Source organism: Balearica regulorum, chromosome Z (assembly GCF_011004875.1).
Source record: "Balearica regulorum gibbericeps isolate bBalReg1 chromosome Z, bBalReg1.pri, whole genome shotgun sequence".
Classification (NCBI taxonomy): Eukaryota; Metazoa; Chordata; class Aves; order Gruiformes; family Gruidae; genus Balearica; species Balearica regulorum.
In genome coordinates this window covers 43,451,546-43,469,782 of record NC_046220.1, presented here as the reverse complement: position 1 = coordinate 43,469,782, position 18,237 = coordinate 43,451,546, and the positions used below count along the sequence as shown (strand labels likewise).

General features: G+C 37.5%; 1 long non-coding RNA gene across 2 annotated transcripts in view; it reads right to left on the bottom strand.

Moving 5' to 3' along the window:
• The window catches only part of LOC142599566 (uncharacterized), a 32,832-nt gene extending 16,117 nt beyond the window's left edge, over positions 1–16,715 (bottom strand). Inside the window, exons 1-5 of one of the 2 annotated variants that reach the window (XR_012833137.1) lie at positions 16,589–16,715; positions 13,439–13,633; positions 10,138–10,218; positions 7,629–10,056; positions 6,815–6,883 (exon numbers count right to left, since the gene is read on the bottom strand). This is a non-coding gene — a long non-coding RNA (uncharacterized LOC142599566). Of the gene's footprint in view, positions 1–6,814; positions 6,884–7,628; positions 10,219–13,438; positions 13,634–16,588 lie in introns of both variants that reach the window. The other variant, XR_012833136.1, reaches the window with a different exon arrangement.
• Between the last annotated feature and the right edge of the window lie 1,522 nt (positions 16,716–18,237).

Genomic DNA, 18,237 nt, shown 5'->3' with positions numbered 1-18,237 from the left:
TCCCCCCTCCCCCCTTTCAAAGAAAGCTAGTCAAAGAAAGTAATGTATTATGTTTTGTGTCACAAGTAATTCATAGTAATAGTACATAATGATATTTGGAACTTGCTCACTCTGGAGAAGTTACCTAGTTCACAGCATTTAGTTGCATCTTAGTAGAGTACATCTGTCATTTCATTCAAGAGCAGGCCTATGGGTAATCATTTAATCAAAACCGCTGCTGTGATTGCTACTCGTACAGAAAATTACAAAGCCGCAGCAGCTTCAAAGCCAGGATTACAAAGATTAAATAGGAGCTGCTTTTTGCTAAGTGTTGGGTAAGAATAAATTATACTGTCCTTAAATTTGAAGGAAATTAGAGAGGGAGAATGATTCATTTGGCCTTACCAGTATTTCCTAATTTTCATTTCCTCTCTTCATACTTACAGTAAATTACAAAATTGAGAATTCATGAAAGACTGCTTAGTGAGAAAGAGATAAAGTCTAATTTTGATACATGGTCATATAAGAAGACACTTTGGCCTAACTTCACAACTTTTCTTTAAATAATGAAGATGTTTTATTTTAATGTTGTTTTTTTCCCCCTCATTCTCACAGTGCACCATAAGGACTGAGGTTTGAAAAAGTACAAGTTTACATACTTTCTTCTTAAAAGATGCGGCCCTGTACACAGTACATAGGTACATACTGGCAGCTCCAGGTGCACGGGGACAGGAGGCTAAGAAACTGAGCAGACTGGACTCCTGACTCATAAACATGCTTATAGGGAAGTAAAGAAAATCTGAAAAGACCTGCAAGCAACTTGTTTCATTTAAACATATGAAGAACTTTGCCTAATGTCACATTCATTTTGAAATGGCACACTTTAATACAATTAATACAACATCTATTTACCAAAATAATGGGCCTCATATTGATAAAGACACTTTTATTTATATCATCTCTTGTCATCTTGTGTATTACCATATGATCTTAATCATTATACAGTCATGTCATTCCAGTGACCTCCCAAATACGGTGCCCAAAGTTTAGGAATGCAAAGACAGGGACAGGATGGGACACTGAGGCAACAGAAAAGCATCGTACCTGAAGGGCAGCAGCACAGGGATGGCAGAGGAGGACACAGCTGCACTACAGAGATATTTTTTCAGCCAACTACTTTTCATATTTAGGCTTCTTCTCCCAAAAGTCTGTTTTATCTGGCTGCATGTAGCTCCTGTTCTAGGGCTGGCTGAAACAGCTGTGATATTGCAAAATATGTTTCATTACTCTTAGTCTTTTATGTTAAAGCTAACATAAGTATGTAGCAGAACATCTAGGCTGGGTCTAAACGTAAGTTCAAATTTTACCTTTTATGATCACTCCTTCCTTTCCCTACACCTCATTTTTATCATCTTACTGAAATTGTTTGAAGAGACAGATTTAAGAAAAGAAAAAAGACATCAAGAAGCAGTACTAAGGACAAAATGTGCAACAGAGAATGTTACTAAGGTTTACTTTACGCAAGAGACATACCCAGGTGTATCTTGTTAATAAACCCACCGTAATGTAGATAAGCAGTATAGAGCCTATGGCAGTTTTGGGAACTAGAAAAAAGTAAGCAACAGCACTTTCATGCCTCAACAACTATTTCCATGCCTGAACTTCTATTGATAGTAAAATATGGAGAAAAAAATAATCCAACAGTTATGTAGTCTTAATCCTCCCTATTCTATCAGCTACAATTCCTCAAGGGTAAACCAGTTCCTGTGGCCTAAAATAATCTTGAACCTTATTTCATATAGAGACTGTACAGTCAGACTGCTCTATGCATTTCAGTAAATCCTAATTTCCTTAGAGCTCATACTACGTACCCAATTCTCAGGAAAGAATTTCTAGTCTAAGTGGAATGTGACTTGCATCACGACAATGAAATATTCATTCAGTGTACTTTACTTGAATACCCGCTAATTTCAGAGTAAGGCTCTTGCTTTAAATTCATGATTACATTTTCTTGTAACACACAAGTTCAAGTATGACTAGCTCAGGATTACACTAAAGTAGGAAACCAGTGAATTTGCCTTTATCCTAAAACCCCATAAGGAGGCTTCAACATCAAAAGAAATGCCTAAGTTGATTTGATGCTTGTCATCAACATTTCTCCACAGGATCAAACTAATTTTAAGTGGGTTAAATAATACTGACCTCTAATACCCCTTAATCTTTTTGATTTTCCTCCTACACATTAAGGAGTTTACATATAAAGTAACATAAAATATGCCTGTATGTAAGTCCATTTGTATTCTTAATTTTTAATAGCCAAGGGGAAAAAGAAATGCCATACAATAAGCCACTGGTGATAGGGTTGTGGGTTTTGTTTTTTTTTTACCATGGATGTTTTCAGCACACAAATAATGAGGTTGAAAATAATTTACATCTAGAATTCCCATTTTAAAATGCTTATGAATTTAAAGCTATAAAATCTGCTCAAACTTGTTTAATATTCAGGTTGCAAGCAATTGCTGCTTTATTGTTGCCTTAGCCCAGCATAAAAGCATCAATTTAGATGATGTTATATTGACATAATATGAAATAATGCAATGGTGACCATGGTGAAACACACTTATCAATATTAAGTAAGCAGTCAAGCACATCAAGAGGTGTTCTTTCTATATACATTACCTATTTTGTGTGCTTAACATATTTTGTAATATGTTAAGTATACAAAGATAGGCCGAGGTACTATTCACATATCAGCTTGATTTACCTTTAATAGCCACGGTGTTCAACATTTCACTTATTTACAACAATATTTCTGGGCTAGCTAGCAAGGGAAGACTTTAAAGTTCTGGGTATGTGAAATACTAGCCCAATTTTAAATATCCAGAAATAGGTCCACTAACAACAGTGCTTGAAGAAGTGTAAACAGGTTCCTTTGGACTCTCCGTCATCACAACAGCAATCTACTCAATTCAGCACTGCAACACCAACAGCCTCTTAATTTCCAGCATCCCTGAATGGACAGCCACTGATGCATCCTAAAAGCTGCCATTCTCCCTTCAATCAAATGGATTTCTTCTATTACATGAGCCACCAAAGGTCATGCACAGTTTAAGTAGCCACCCTCTGCTTGTCCCTCCTCCTAACAGCAACAGTTCTGCCCTGGGCTGAAGCCACTGCTGGGAAAAGGCAAGAGAAGGAGGTGCCACCACTCGCTCTCAGCACTGACTAAGTAGCCATTCCCTGTTACATCTGGGAGGAGGCAGAAAGTCAGATCACACACCATAGATCATCTCCATTCACTGCAACATACCCCAAAGAGTTTTATCTTCTCTGACTTGTAAGAGTACTGCGCTTCCAGAAGGCCAAGAATTCACAAAAGTAGATGCTGTTGGATAGGTAAGGCAACACTCATGACAGGTTTTTTTTCACAGATTCTGTATATATGAAAGGGAGGAACATTTTTGCTTCTCCAAAGAATGATTTACCCTGTAAGAACAAGAAAAAATCTTTAGATAACCAGAGACCTGATACAAAGTTCAGATGCTTGGTTCTTGGTGCACAAATTAAGTTGCCAAAACATTATGGATGGATACTATCCTGCTGCAAGTTCATCAACAAATTCAGCTGTATCCCTCTTTCACTTTTCCCGGGCAGATACCATGACTTCACTGTTCAGAAGAGTAACTTGGTTTTAACATATGGCATCAACAATATGCTGCAATTGCATTTTTGGGGTCAAGACTACAGCTGGTCCACTTCTTTATCCTGTTCTACTATTCACACTGCCAAAAAAGATAGGGAAAATATTACAAAGTTTAAAGAAGGACTAAAGGAAGACAAGTGTTGTGATGTGAGGCTCAGATCTCAATTTATTTACCCCTCAGAATACAGGCTAAGAAGTGTCTTGATGACTGTGTATTGGAACTCACAAATGGAAAAGATAATTGATGCTGGGAAGGTTTTTTAACCTTACTGTCTATGGTGTAATAAGAATCAATGGCTGGATAGTGAAGTTAGATAAATCCAATCTTAAAATAACACATAATTTTCTAACTGTGAGGGGAATTTAACAGAGAAACAGCTAACTATGAAAAGTCAACATGACTTGAAATGTTCTGAGATAAAATTAAATAGCTTCTAAAAAATGTATTCATTTAGCTCTGGAAGAATTTTTACATTTAGAAAGAATAAATCAGATAACATGTAATTGTTGGATCTTATGGCTGTCCAACTGCTTTTCTAACCCAGGAATCAATGACTCAAGAGTAAATCCTTCACATTCTTGTGAAAAACAGTTTTTCTTAAACTGTCCTCATCATATTATGATAATTTCAATTGTTTAAAGTTCTGGATCTCTAATAGTTTCCCAGTGAAAGAGCAAACTGCATTGATAGATTGCTGCACAGCATATGTGACCTAGAAAAATTTTCCTCACCACCGTATTCAGAGTCTTTAGAAATAACCCATCGTGAAAGCCATTGCCACAACACTCACTGATCAATACTAAACAATCATCGTTATCAAACTTGAAGTGGTCACCTGTAGCACCACAGGCTTGCAATATTCTGGGTTGTTTGGGTTTTTTTTTCGTCTTCATTTTCCTCAGTCATGTAACCCTGAAGCTGTAGGAGACATTAGAATAAAGGGAATGAGCAGCATCTGTGAGAGGGTACGAATGATCCTTTTTCTGAGATATCAGTGCTGCTTGTACCACAGAGTCAGCTCTGGCGTTGAAGCGGAATGTTTCCCATGTTACAAGAAATTTGGATATCTCCTTCCTTCTCAACTCGGAGGATGGTCAGACTCCTGGTATCACCCGCACCTACCTCACTTCCCTTTGCAAGGCTCTCAGGCACCGATGACACGAAGATGTTTCCTGCTCACTGTCAGGGGCATGCAGGAAATGTGGGGAAAAAACATGTACGAGTCTGATGCTAGGGCATTGACTTCTAGGAGGGGTTTTTTTGGTGCACAGGCACTGACTAACACCCTCCTTGTGAAAAAAGCAATATTGTGTTCTTTCTTATTCTTTGCGACCCTACAAGCTGCTTCAGAAAGTCATAGATCAAGCCAGCAAGATGGATCTAGTATAAAGCAAAACCAGCCACAAAGATGCCACCATTCATGTCTTACGAAGGTGCTCAGCCACAGTGTAGAGCAGAAGAGAGAAAGTAAAGGCTAAGCTGTAAAAAAATATGAAGCCATTGAGAACTCCTGCACCTGATAAGCTCAGTATCATAACTATATTTGTTTTGGCAAATGGTACAGCTATAACCAACACAATTTCATTTCCAAAGTAGTTAGACAAAAGTAGTTAGGCCTACCAGCTGATGTAGCTTTTATATGATTATACTTATTATTAGTTATATTAACAAATATCATAACTGAAATCTGGGCTCCATGGAAACAACAGTTCAAATCCCAAAGCCAGTTGATGCTTCTGACCAAAAAGAACCTAATACCACTGAGTTTCCATTCTGCTTATTGTCTTTTGAAAAGGAAATTACAGCATGAGGTCTCACTACAGAGGAATTAAATACACAAAGCAACTTTCCTAAAAGCAAATGCTTGTGCTGATGTTCTCATTAAACTACTAGTAAATTAATTAAAATTCCATTGGCCTGAACTACTCTCTATTCTGACTTTGGAAAGAGTTTACAAGGAGCCCTAAAATGCTGTTGCTTCTAATCATTGATAAATATCATATTGATAAATACTAGTTGTGCTCCTACTGCATTTCGGTGATGGATGGGTAATGGCTATATTAGTTTTCAAAGTTGTAATGAAAAACAAATAGAAATATCAGCTTGTGGTAAAATCAGCAAGACTGATTTCACGAAGCAAACTATTCCATTTCATATTATGTTTTCTAATATAGGGATGAATTTGTCATTATTTTGGTACAAGCATGAAGAATCCATTCTGGTCCATCATGTAACTCCTCTCTATTAAATAGCTCATGCCCTTCATGTCCTTCATGGGCAATCATTTTTTGCACAAAGCTCTGACAGGCTCAGAAACTTTCTCCACAAGTGGCCCAAGTGTTTTGATGCCTTTGTGAACAACCTGTAAAACTAAAACCTTAAGGTAATCCATCTGTCTGATATATAAATGCTCAGATACCCCAATTAAGTTGCATTGTTACTATCTTATTTTCACAGGAGGGAAGGAAAATATGAACAAGCTTTCTGGGCTAAACTCAGTGGCATTAGATTAATTTTGTGAAATTTCTGCTTCCTTAATATGACCTGAATAAGACACACTGAGTTTAGGACACTCCAGCTATGGTGTCCCGGGTTTGCCCAGTGGTAGAATCTATGCATAATGGAAAATGAAAATATTTTATAACCAACTCTGCACCATGTCTCCATTTCCTTCCTTCCTGAAGACTTTCTCACAGCAGCATCGAAAGAATAGGCCCAGGCTTTCTCACTCTGAAACTGCTAATTATAACTTCCACTGAAACATATCAGTGATGTGCAATGGCCCATCTTGGCAAATACCATCATTGCTCTTATGCAAAAGCATGTGCAAGAACAAATAAAGAATGAACAAAACTTATACTGTGAACAAACAATACTGCATAATTTTTTTCTTCAGGCTCTGCATTAAGCCCACTGCAATGCACTAATTTGTTTGGCTTCAAATGCCATCCTACCACAGTGAATACTGTTACCAGATAGTTTATTCAAAATAGTGAAAGTGCATATATTCAGAGGAGGAATCGATTCACTTTGCATTCTTCTGAAGGAAATTTTCCATGTAACAGATAGAAGCTTTCAAAATAATTGGAATACAATGTGTAAGGGAGAGATCTGCTGAAGTTATTACTGACTTTCAGAGAGAACACTATCATCATGATGTATCCCGTATGTGTCAGGTAACATACGCCAGCTTTTGGTGACTGTAAAAAGGGAACAGTTTTATTCAGCAATGCTTGTTTAAAAAATTCCATAGGCACAAATTCTACATTCATTTGGTACCCAACCAAACACGGAATATGCTATTTATTGCAGGAAACACAGATCTTCACTACTGCCGATCAACCCACAAGCAATTTATGTAATGCCTGTCACATCACTATTTTGCTCAAACCACCCTGACAGGTCTCCTCATGACAAAGCAATAAGTCTACAATGCTTAACAGGAACATAAGGCGTAGGAAGGCTGTCATGTCTGTTTACTATTTCAACATGACACTTAGTTACAGACACTTTCTTGAATCAGGTCACATATCAGATTCCCTGTCCTTAAACTTTTTTACCATTCTGTCAGGTGTTTGAGTAGTTTCAGAAAAACAGATTGCATTACATTTCTGCCTGTTCTTGCAGTGGGCATCGCTGGCTGGACTTGGAAAAAAAAAAAAAAAAAGTAGGTACAGGTAGTATTTTACCTTCTTCCCTCATTCCTCAAGCTCAGCAGTCTAGAAGCCTACACACAAACCATAACAGCTTTCCCTTGATTATTAACCACCACAAGGTGCACAATAAGAGCAGAAATATTAGCAATATGATAAAAAACAACAAAAAAAAAGTACCCCAAAACACTGTTATGGTCAAAGCAGAGACCTGAAAGCGAGCTATTCAACATGCTTCGCAATGAGGCAAATTCATTGACGTGAATAACCACATTAAGAAGGCTTCCAGTACCTGAGCTAGGTCAAATATCACAGCGCACAGTACTGCACAACCACAATGGCTCCCCAGTTCATAACTTGCAGACAAGTGTGTCCATTGTTACACTCCGAATTCTCAGAGCTGCACAGCACTTCCTTTCACAGCTTCTGACTTCACAGCAAACATGTGGCTAAAGACATAACAACTTTTTGAAACTGTAGCAGTTGGCTAAACAAACAAGAGAAGAATCAGGAGCTTTAGGTCTCTCCATGACAAGCTATAAACATGAAGTTCCTTTCAAAATCACTCCCAATCAGTGCCATTCGGCATAAAGGATTTCCTACTGAGTAATCTGCCAGGGTTTTTTTCATGGCATGTTGATGCCAGCTGCCAATCATTACTGGACATATGCCTCCCTGCATCATCAGCTAGTAGTAAGAAAAAAAAAAAAAAAGAAAGTGAACAAGTGAACCATTTGTTTATATAAAAAATAAGCAGCACAATTGTATTTATTTTTCTGGAGAAGAGAAAGCACATGTCATGTTTTTATATCATCCAAAACCCCACATCAACCTCTTAAAGGGGCACATAAACATATTCTGAATAACAGGTTTCCAGTTTGAGATATGCAACTACAGGGGACAGAAGGAAAGTGAGGAAAGTTTCATAGAACATCAAGCATTTATTTTAAATTCTATTGCTGTGTTTCCTTTTTCCCCTCACCTCTGGAGTAAAAGAAAAAGAAATATTTACCATTAAATTTTCCCTCTTGCAAATTTCCAGTAGTCATTTTTATATGGTACAACTATGGTCATTATAGTTACCCATCCATCTTATAATTTCAACTAAATCGAGCAATGAAAATTTTATAGTGCATCCCTAATTGTGCACCAGACTGGAACTGTTCATACAAATTCCAAGCAATTATAAGGCTTTCTGGGAAACACTGGCAGCAAACACAGGATTAAATGCCTGTAACAGCAAGCCAGATGGGAAACACAGATAAAGAAAATCTCATGGAACTTGATTCTTTTTCCAAAACTCTGGTATTATTTAAATTAACCTGGGACTCAAGCACACTCACAACAGATTCAAAATTAGGTCAGTTAGGTGTAATAACTAGATCGTAAGTATTCCAAACATTCACTAAATACACACGCTCACCTCGAATAAGTGTTATACACTCTTTAAGAATTAACATAGATACAACAAGACAACCACCTATACTATCTATAAAGGTAAAATACCATAATTCCATGTCTTAATGTTATAACACCAAAAATATAATATTGTGGTTTTAAATGGATGATACTTCCTTCCTTCAGCATCACTAATGAAATACAATAGGAAGGGTATCAATCCTTTGAACATAACAGAAAAAGACCTTGCAGCCCTTTCTGACTTCCTAGCACACAGTATCGCTTTATCCTCAAGCCACTGCATTCTGCAGACCGACGGACAGGAGAAGCTGTCCGGATGGTGCTGGTGGGTACCACAACTTGAACCTGGACACAGGGAGGGGACTACCTGGCACAGGGGCTTACATTGTCTCATCTCTCCAGCCTAGTGCTGGTGAGAAGAAAGGCTAGGGGTAGGTTGTCTGGGAAAGACTCATTTCTCTCTATCCAATTTTTCAGCCTGTCAAGGTCCCTCTGGACAGCAGACCAACACTCTGGCATATCAGCCACTCCTCTCAGTTTTGTATTGTCTGCAAGCTCACTGGTGGTGCACTCTGTCTCAGTGCAGAGTTCATTAATAAAAATGTTAAACAGTAATGGCTTCGGTATCATTCCCTGAGGTAAACCACTAATGACTGCCCTCCAACTGGACTTTGTGCCTCTGATCACAACCCTTTCAGACCAGCCACTAAGCAAGTTTTCAGTCTACCTGCCTGTCTGTCTAATCTGTACCCTCTTAGCTTGTCTATGAAGGTGTTATGGAAGATAGTGTCAAAGGCCTTACTAAAGTCAAGGGGAACAACATCAGTTTTTCTCATCCACCAACCTAGTCACTTCATTGTAGAAAGCTATCAGATTTGTTAAGCATGACTTACCTTTTGTAAATATATGCTCACTACTTCCGATCATTTTTTTGTCCTTCATGTGTTTGGAAATGTTTGCCAAGAGTATATTCTCTATCACCTTCCCAGGTACTGAGGTGATGCCAAGTGGCCTGTAGTTCCCCAGATCATCCTTTTTTAAGATAGGAGTGACATTTATTCTCTTCCAGGTTTCAGAAACCTATCCCAATTGCTGTAACCTTTTAGAGATAACCAAGAATGTCTTTGCAATGGCATCAGCCAGCTTCCTCAGTATTCATGGGTGCAGCCCATCAGGCCCAACAGACTTATGTATGTCCAGCTTGTTCAAGTGCTCTCTAGGCTGGTCCTCCTCCACTGACAGTAAGTATTCCTTGCTCCAAACCTTTCCTTTGGTGTCAGGGGCCTGGGCTTCCTGAAGGTCTGTCTTAGCAGTGACGAATGAAACAAAAAAGGCACCGAGTACCTTGGTCTTTTCTGTGTCGTTCTTCATCAGTTCCTTACCCTATTTAGCAGTGGCCTCATGTTTTCCCTAGTCTTCCTATGGGAAGTTTTCCTTGAAAGCTACAGGCACATCAACAGCAACTGCAAAGAATTAGAATTTTGATTACGCTCTAAGTTCTGCATACACAATTAAGAAAGTTAAAGTAATCTAAAAGTTAAAGACAAGATTACACAAAGCTTGGTACAAAGAGCTACAATGCTAATTGAAGGCTGTGTTAGAAATCCACACAGTGACTATTCAGAAACTTTTGAAAGAAATATACAGATTTGCATCTTTAGCAATTTTCTTCAAGTCATAATCCAGAAAAATAACTGGCCATTCATAGAATACCAGTATTGCTGTTGTATTCTCCAGTATTCTTAAAAAGAGAGTTAAATTCTGTCCCAATTAGCACCGAACTGTTATGTAATTCAATGAGGCTGCACCTGTTAGTTGACATATGTGAAAATCTCATTACAATACACATTTTATTTGGAGAAATTTCACCTATTTTCATAAAACTCGATAAACAACATATCTTTTTCTACTGAAGTCTTGTGATTTCCCAGCTCTGAATTTCACATCCACCTTTTTTCCTCTGAACAGGCCATGTTTATGCTGCAGGGTGAGATCATTTCCTCAGTTCAATAATATCTTTACAAATTCAATGATGTGATCCAAAAGAACCAAAGTGACATCAGTTTTGCGCTTAAAAAGTGCCCCTTTCATATTCTCTCAACCTAGCGGACTATTTATTTCAGCTTGACAGTATCACAAGTTTTTTCAACACTGAGCAAAACAAGAAAACTAAGAACACTTGCTCAGTCTATCTGGTATCTTCTAATTCTTTGTTGTCACAGTTAACAAACATCTCGCCTTGACAGAATATTGCTGCAGCTTTCCTGAATCATCATCAGTGTGTGGGAAAACATCCTTCAGACAGAGGACTCATTTCATTATCATGTATAACTAACTTACTTATTTTAATAAAGCAAATGAATGAGGGGCTCCAACATAAATTCAGATAAAAATGGTTAGTTGTCCTCCTCTTCAGAATTATACATTTGATATGAAGGGTGACAATACATTTTCACACACTGAAATTACAAACTAGTTTTTTTCCAGAACTTTTTTTTTCTTTTTAATTGTCTAAAAAATATTTTAAAGTTTATTTTTATAGCATTTTACTGTGTTTGTACAGTCAGGGACCTCACTAGTAAAGCGTCTGCTATACAGTCACATTTATCAAATCCAATGTCAAATCTCATTAATGTTGTTGAGTTATTTCTATTTTCAAGTACAACTTATTATAAGTTATTGTATTTCATGAAAATCTCCAATGACAATGAAAAAGTTCTTGATGTTTCTCTTAGTTACTAAGTTAGTAAACAGAAGGTTTTAAGATTGTACTAGTCCCCTCTAATCTTCCATGGAAAAATGAAAGATAACTAAAACATTAATTTTCATGATCTCTACATTCACTATATTTCACAATACTCAATCATTTGGGATAAAAGTCCCTTGAAACTAAAAGGACTAATTTTATGTATCCTTACTCACTTGGTTTACAACATCCTTGGGGACATGCAGCCAGGATGGTTTAGGATTCTTCAGTATTCAACAATGTTTGTAGCTCTATGGTGTCTGCTTTGGAAAGACATTGAAAACAAGAATGTTTCATGTGAAAATTCCTACATTAAGTGATCCAAAGAAGATAAAAGCACAAGCAGTAGCTTAAGTCCTACCCCTGGAATCATGCTTCTGCCAACATTGCATAACCCTTCATTATAATTTCAAGAGATTTTTCTCCCTGAATTAGATTAGTGTCTATTCAACCATATCCATCATTGACGGGGAGTTCCATCCAACCCCAAAATGTCACAAGGCTTCAAGGTTAAGCTTCTCCTCTAAACAGGTTTCCTTTCCTGCAGATCCTGGAGAATATTTTCAATTGCTGAAGTGCTTTTCTGTTGGCAAGCCTGTCCTGAACATCTTTTTCAGCTATTACTGCTTGTGCTGGCTTTGAGATATAAGATGTTCCATACAACAGCCTGCAGCTATGCCGGAGACTGCTTCTCACTCTCTGATTTGCCATATGATTAGTACTCATTAGCAATGCTTAACTGTTCCAAAGGTGATGCTGTTCCCAACTTCATCTTTGAGATTTACTGCCATCCAGAATCTGTCTGAGCTACATCCTGCACACATATAAGAACTGATATAAAAACATCCCACTAATGTGAACATTAACTTTGAGTTCCAACACTCCTAATGTTCAGAAAACTGGGACAGGGTGTTTTCCTTACCTACACCCTGTAAATTTGTAGAACCACACAATTCAGCGGGGTGGGGGGTGGGGGGGTGGGTGGGAAGGGTGTCTTCCCTGAAGATTCTTGTTTGTAAACTAAATAAAGCAAAGTAGAAACAGATCCTAGAGTGATAACCTCTGGATGTATATCCTCAATAAATTAAAATTGTGGGACTAATATGGAAATTTAAAATGATGTAGAAACATTGCATATCTCTTTAAAAGGATTAAACCACTAATAAAAGAGTTCTTAACATTTCAGTGGTTTTATTGTGTCATGAACATATTACTGATACAGTACTTTTCTAAAGGACACAGGGCAAAGGGCTACTTCATTTTAAGCTGCAGAATGACTTTCAAACAAGCTACAGATAAAGTTGCTGACTTACAAAAGCTTTTATCAGACTTATGATGGATTTTGCAGAAGTGGAACTCTATATGACCCATGTGATTTGTTTTCATTTACAAAGGTGGAGAGGCTTTGAATTTAAAAATGGAACTTTTTCTTCTTGTGCCAAATGTAAACAATTTAACATCCATTTCCCATCCAGAGATTTCAACAGTTCAAAAGACTTTATACGAATCTTATCTGTATTATATTTCCTGCTGATTGGCAGTGCCTCCCGCTTCAAATTGAAAGCCAAAAATGTGTTGGCTCTGAACAGAGACAGGAAACAAATAACAAAGAAAACTGGGAAATAAACATAATGAGTAGTTATGAAGTGTTGAAAACTATACTTGGTGCTTGAGTTCTTGTTAGTTCTTGAGATTCAAATGCTGCCATATTGATTTATGTCTGGGAAGCCTTGTTTTGAAAAAAAGCATAAACAAAAGCCTTTGAGTATTTTGTCAACAAGAAAACATAGTTTATATTATCTTCAAAGCTCACATGTATCTATTCCTGACTTGACTGATTCTATATTCCTTACTGTGGAGCACTTTGTTATTTCCGGGAGAGGTGCACATTGCACACAGTAATTATAGTTCCCAGGGGAAGCGCATGGCTCTATTACAGTCAGCCAAACCATTCAACAAGACCAATGCTCAGCTCAGTTAAAGAAACCTGTCCTGTATGTCATCATGGCTGGAAACAGAGCTGATGTGCTCTTCTACAGCAGACAATGCAGATGTTGGAACAAAGATAAAATCCATTGCCCCTGAAGAAATTTCTTTGGTCTCTTCTTTGACAGCCATGCAGTCCCAGGTATCTAAAAAAGGTGATTTATGGGAAAAATAAATAATTTTTTTAAAAAATGATACAGCAGAGAATAAACAGTTACTTTCTAAAAAAGGATCTAGCAATTGCTCCATATATTGCAATTGAGTTTTGTATCATTTGTATAATTTAATAACATCAATAATGACTCAGATATAAAACACAGAAAACACAGTATGGCAAAACTCACCTACCATTAGTACAGCATAGAATCATAGAATAGAGTCATAGAATCATAGAATCGTTTAGGTTGGAAAAGACCTTTAAGATCATCAAGTCCAACCATTAACCTAATGCTACCCGGTCTACCACTAAACCATGTCCCTAAGCGCCATATCTACACGTCTTTTACATACCTCCAGGTGACTCAATCACTTCCCTGGGCAGCCTGTTCCAGTGTTTCACAACCCTTTCCATGAAGAAATTTTTTCTAACTTCCAATCTAAACCTCCCCTGGCACAAACTGAGGTCATTTCCTCTTGTCCTATCACTTTTTACTTGGGAGAAGAGACCAACACCCACAGGGCTACAACCTCCTTTCAGGTAGCTGTAGAGAGCGAGAAGGTCTCCCCTCAACCTCCTCTTCTCCAGACTAAACAGCCCCAGGTCCCTCAGCCGCTCCTCATGAGACTTGTTCTCCAGACCCTTCACCAGCTTCATTGCCCTTCTCTGGACACGCTCCAGCACCTCAACGACTTTCTTGTAGTGAGGGGCCCAAAACTGAACACTAATTAGCATCAACTAACACTGACCATGGAAAATTTCTTTCAATACTCATGAACACTACTGCTTCCTGCAACACAGAGGAGACAGACTTTCCTGTCTTCATGACATCCATGGACACCTAGTTCCTTGTAAATACAGAAGGCTTATCTTCAGCAGCAGTTTACAGCCTTTGGTTCTAATTCACCAACATCATCACATGATGAATGCTGCACCAAATTCCTAATATAGATACAAGAATTACCCACACAACTGAGTACCCTTTTATCTTATCAACATTAGCTTCACTACAGCCAAAACCAATGTGACTATAATCTATGAGATGTTACACAAGTTAAAATTAACTTTTTTCTTCTTTTTCAGTACTCTTTTGCCCCCACCAGTTCTAAGAGCTTCACTTTGCTTTTACATTACCTGCATTTTTTCTCCCTTAGTCCTGTGAATCTAATCCAATAGTTACCTTCACAACATCAAATTACAAGCCATCTTGACTTTGCATCTTGCTAAGCAGAAGCCCAATTATCCCTTTTGAGATAAATCTATCAGACTTTGTGCAAGGAGGAAAAGAGAAAGAGTGCTTCTTCAGCTGTAAAAGGGTCCCATACCATTAATCAACATTTTATTTTCTCCAAATACTGGAGTTTCCTGGACTTGGCCTTTTAACTGGAGTGAGGCTGAGGCTGGTGGCACTTTCATTCTCCAAGCAGCTAGATGGTCTACTTCTTTGAGAACTTAAATTGTAAAAATTCATTTGCAAACGCAAACTACATCATGTAAAATGTTAAGACATCAGTATAAACGGGCTCAAGATCTATCATTGCCACGAGACAAAAACTGTAGAACTAGTGCAAAGACAGCAACAATACCCTACACCCAGAAGGAGGCGATAGGCAGAAAGCCCATGGATGGGAAGGCATGTAGCAGAGGAGGGTCTCCCCCTTCAGATGTCCTCCTTTCTGCCATGTGCTTTGATACAGGAGAATGTGGGAAGAAATCAGGTGTTTTCTGTTGGAGAATGATGCCAGTCCTTCATTTGCAGCTCTAAAAAAGTTAGAGTACCACTAGGGACTGGGAAGGATTAGAGTACCACTGAGGATTCAGCCATCCTTTCCAACACAAGCTCCTTGTAATGTCCTTCAGCCTTCAGCAAGAAAGGAAAATGTAACAGCCCAAATGCTTACTGGCTGTTAAGTATTACTACCATGTAAAGGTCATAATGGTTACATTTAATCCTTTGCTGAACAGGTTTCAAGCAGCTTTCATATATGAATTATATTTGAATCCTACAATTCTAATTCTATCAATGGATATCTCATGACATAATAGAAAAGGATATGACTGTCAAGAACAGAACAGGGAGAGAAGTGCAGATAAGTATCCTCTGTAAGGTTTCTCTCTCTTTTTTTTTTTTTTTTTTTTTGGCCATACCTTCTCCTCAAATAACCTGAATTTAGAGTCTGAGTGGTTTGTATGCTTAAATATTTGTACAAGTTATATCACTGTACTCATACCAGGAAACTTGAAATGGTGCACCATCACCTCCACCATTATATTCCTACTTCCAGCAGGGACAGTGTTTTTGTAGAACAGGAGTTCTACAAAGGCACAACTGAACAGGTGTCACCTACTTTCATGCCTATAGAATTGCTTCTACTTTAGGAATTTTTTACATATATATATATATTTAATTTCAGGTTAAACAACAACAGTTGTGCTCAGCTCTAGGCATACAGGAATACAGCAGTTATTGAAGAGTTTAGTTACGTTAGGGATGCATACGTTAAGAAATGTACATTAAAAATATATTTAGGACATCAGTAAGTAATCAACAGTATTTGCTGGAAAACCTCAGTCAATACAGAATTGTTCAATTCATTGAAAATTTCTATACTGTAATAGTTCGTAAGGTTTCTATATTATACACTGTGCAATGAGAATAGCGTCCAGGTAAATATCAGGCCTATTTAATATCTAAACTCAGTAACATACTTTCCATAGAAACCTATACTGAATGACCTCTGGAATTTCAGTTTGGTCTCAAGGATTTCAACATTTTGCTGTTAAAGTTCACAATCACCACTTACATCTCCAGGGTCCACTGGAGAATTGTGAATTACAATTCACAACTGATATCCTCGCAGAACAGTGGCAACTTTAGCTCTCTAAGAGAAGAAAAAAAGCTGTGGTTTTGCAACACAACACTGAAGATCTACACAGCTCTTACCTTGTCTCCTAAGAGTCTCAAGCCCAGGTGAACTTTTTCCAAGCAACACCAACTGCTGCTTAAATTTATGAGAGTGTGAACTCAGTTTAAAGATACAATAAACAGCAAATAACTGTTCTGTCTTCCTGCAGAGGCCTTTTACTGTGGAACATGCCACTGTTTGTCTGTAATAACATTATGTACTGATAGGTGGTTGTTTTAGCCTAAGAAAACTTTCTCCTTTGTATTGCACACATTTCATTTCAGAAAGTCATGTCATGCAATTGTCCTATACTAGAAATTTTTACACATTTTGGGGGGAAAAGTCATACCCTCAGTCTTCTATTATATTTCAGAGAGAATCAGAAGTATTCAACTTAGTAAGTGGAAAGCCCAAGCTAAGAAACAGTTGCTCTAATAATGTTTTTGAACAGATCAGCATGTTTGCAGAAGGAAAGCTCTGAGTGACCTAACCTCTGTCACTGAACTTTAGGCAATTATGTACTCTCCTGATCTGACTAGTAAACAGAGATTTAGCCAGATAAACTGTTGTAGTTATAAAGCAAACACTCATATGCAATGAATCCAAAGAATTACTTGACTAGAGATCATCAAATAACTTCTCATTTTAACCCCATAATTTGAAATGTGAATTTTAAAATGTCAGTGTTCAGCTCCTTGGTTTCTAACAGAATTAGGAGCCTTGCCATTTTAAAATGCTGAAATAAACTACAGAATATATCTGATTCTCACAGATAAAGTGCTTAGTTCAAAAACATGTTATTAACTGACAACTAGTAACATGTTCACAACCCAAATAAACTAGTAAAATTTCAACCAAACACTACGCTTCACAACAGAGCTTCTCCTCCTCCTATGGGTTCAACTTCATCAAAAGTAGAAGTGTGATCTTTTTCACTGACAACCTGTGTACACTGATTATAAAATTTCAACATTCCACAATTCTGAATTTTTTACAAGATTTATTAGAAATATTAGTTGGAATCATCTTAGAAACAAGATTCAGATTATTTCTTTCTGAACTTCTCCATTCCAATTCTTTTATTGGCATGATGTCCACTTCAACCATCATTACAACAGGTAATATTTAATTAGTCACATTCACTCCAGTAATTAAGCTCCTTCCTTTTGCAGTGTCCCAAAATTATGGGGGCAGGCACATGTGTCAACTCTGTGCTGCACACATATCAGCCCATATCATATAAATGAAAATACATAAATTCTGCGTAAATACCATACCTCAGCTTTTTTACTTGAGAATGCACACTTACCACATCACTCTACTTGCATTCTTTATTCAGACATAAGAAGAGCAAATACACTGAAAAAGAATTACCATCTTTCTGCAGTCAGGTCTTTAATAAATGGGTTCTTCCTGGATTGTTCACTTTTTCATGCTCAAGTATAATCCAGGTAGCTATATTAAAGAAATGAGACCTTCTATGAAGAAACTAAATGTTTTTTGTCTGTCTTTCTTTAATTTTCTGAGGTAGATCTGTCCATCTTTTTTAAGGCCAGACTAGAAGAGGTCTTGCTATGGTTGAAAGGTAAAGACAGCTGACATCCATCTTTTGTTCTTCATAGACTAGAATGTGTAAGAGGATACTGTTGCCTGTTAGTTTAATATTCTGGGGACTGCCTTCTAGGAG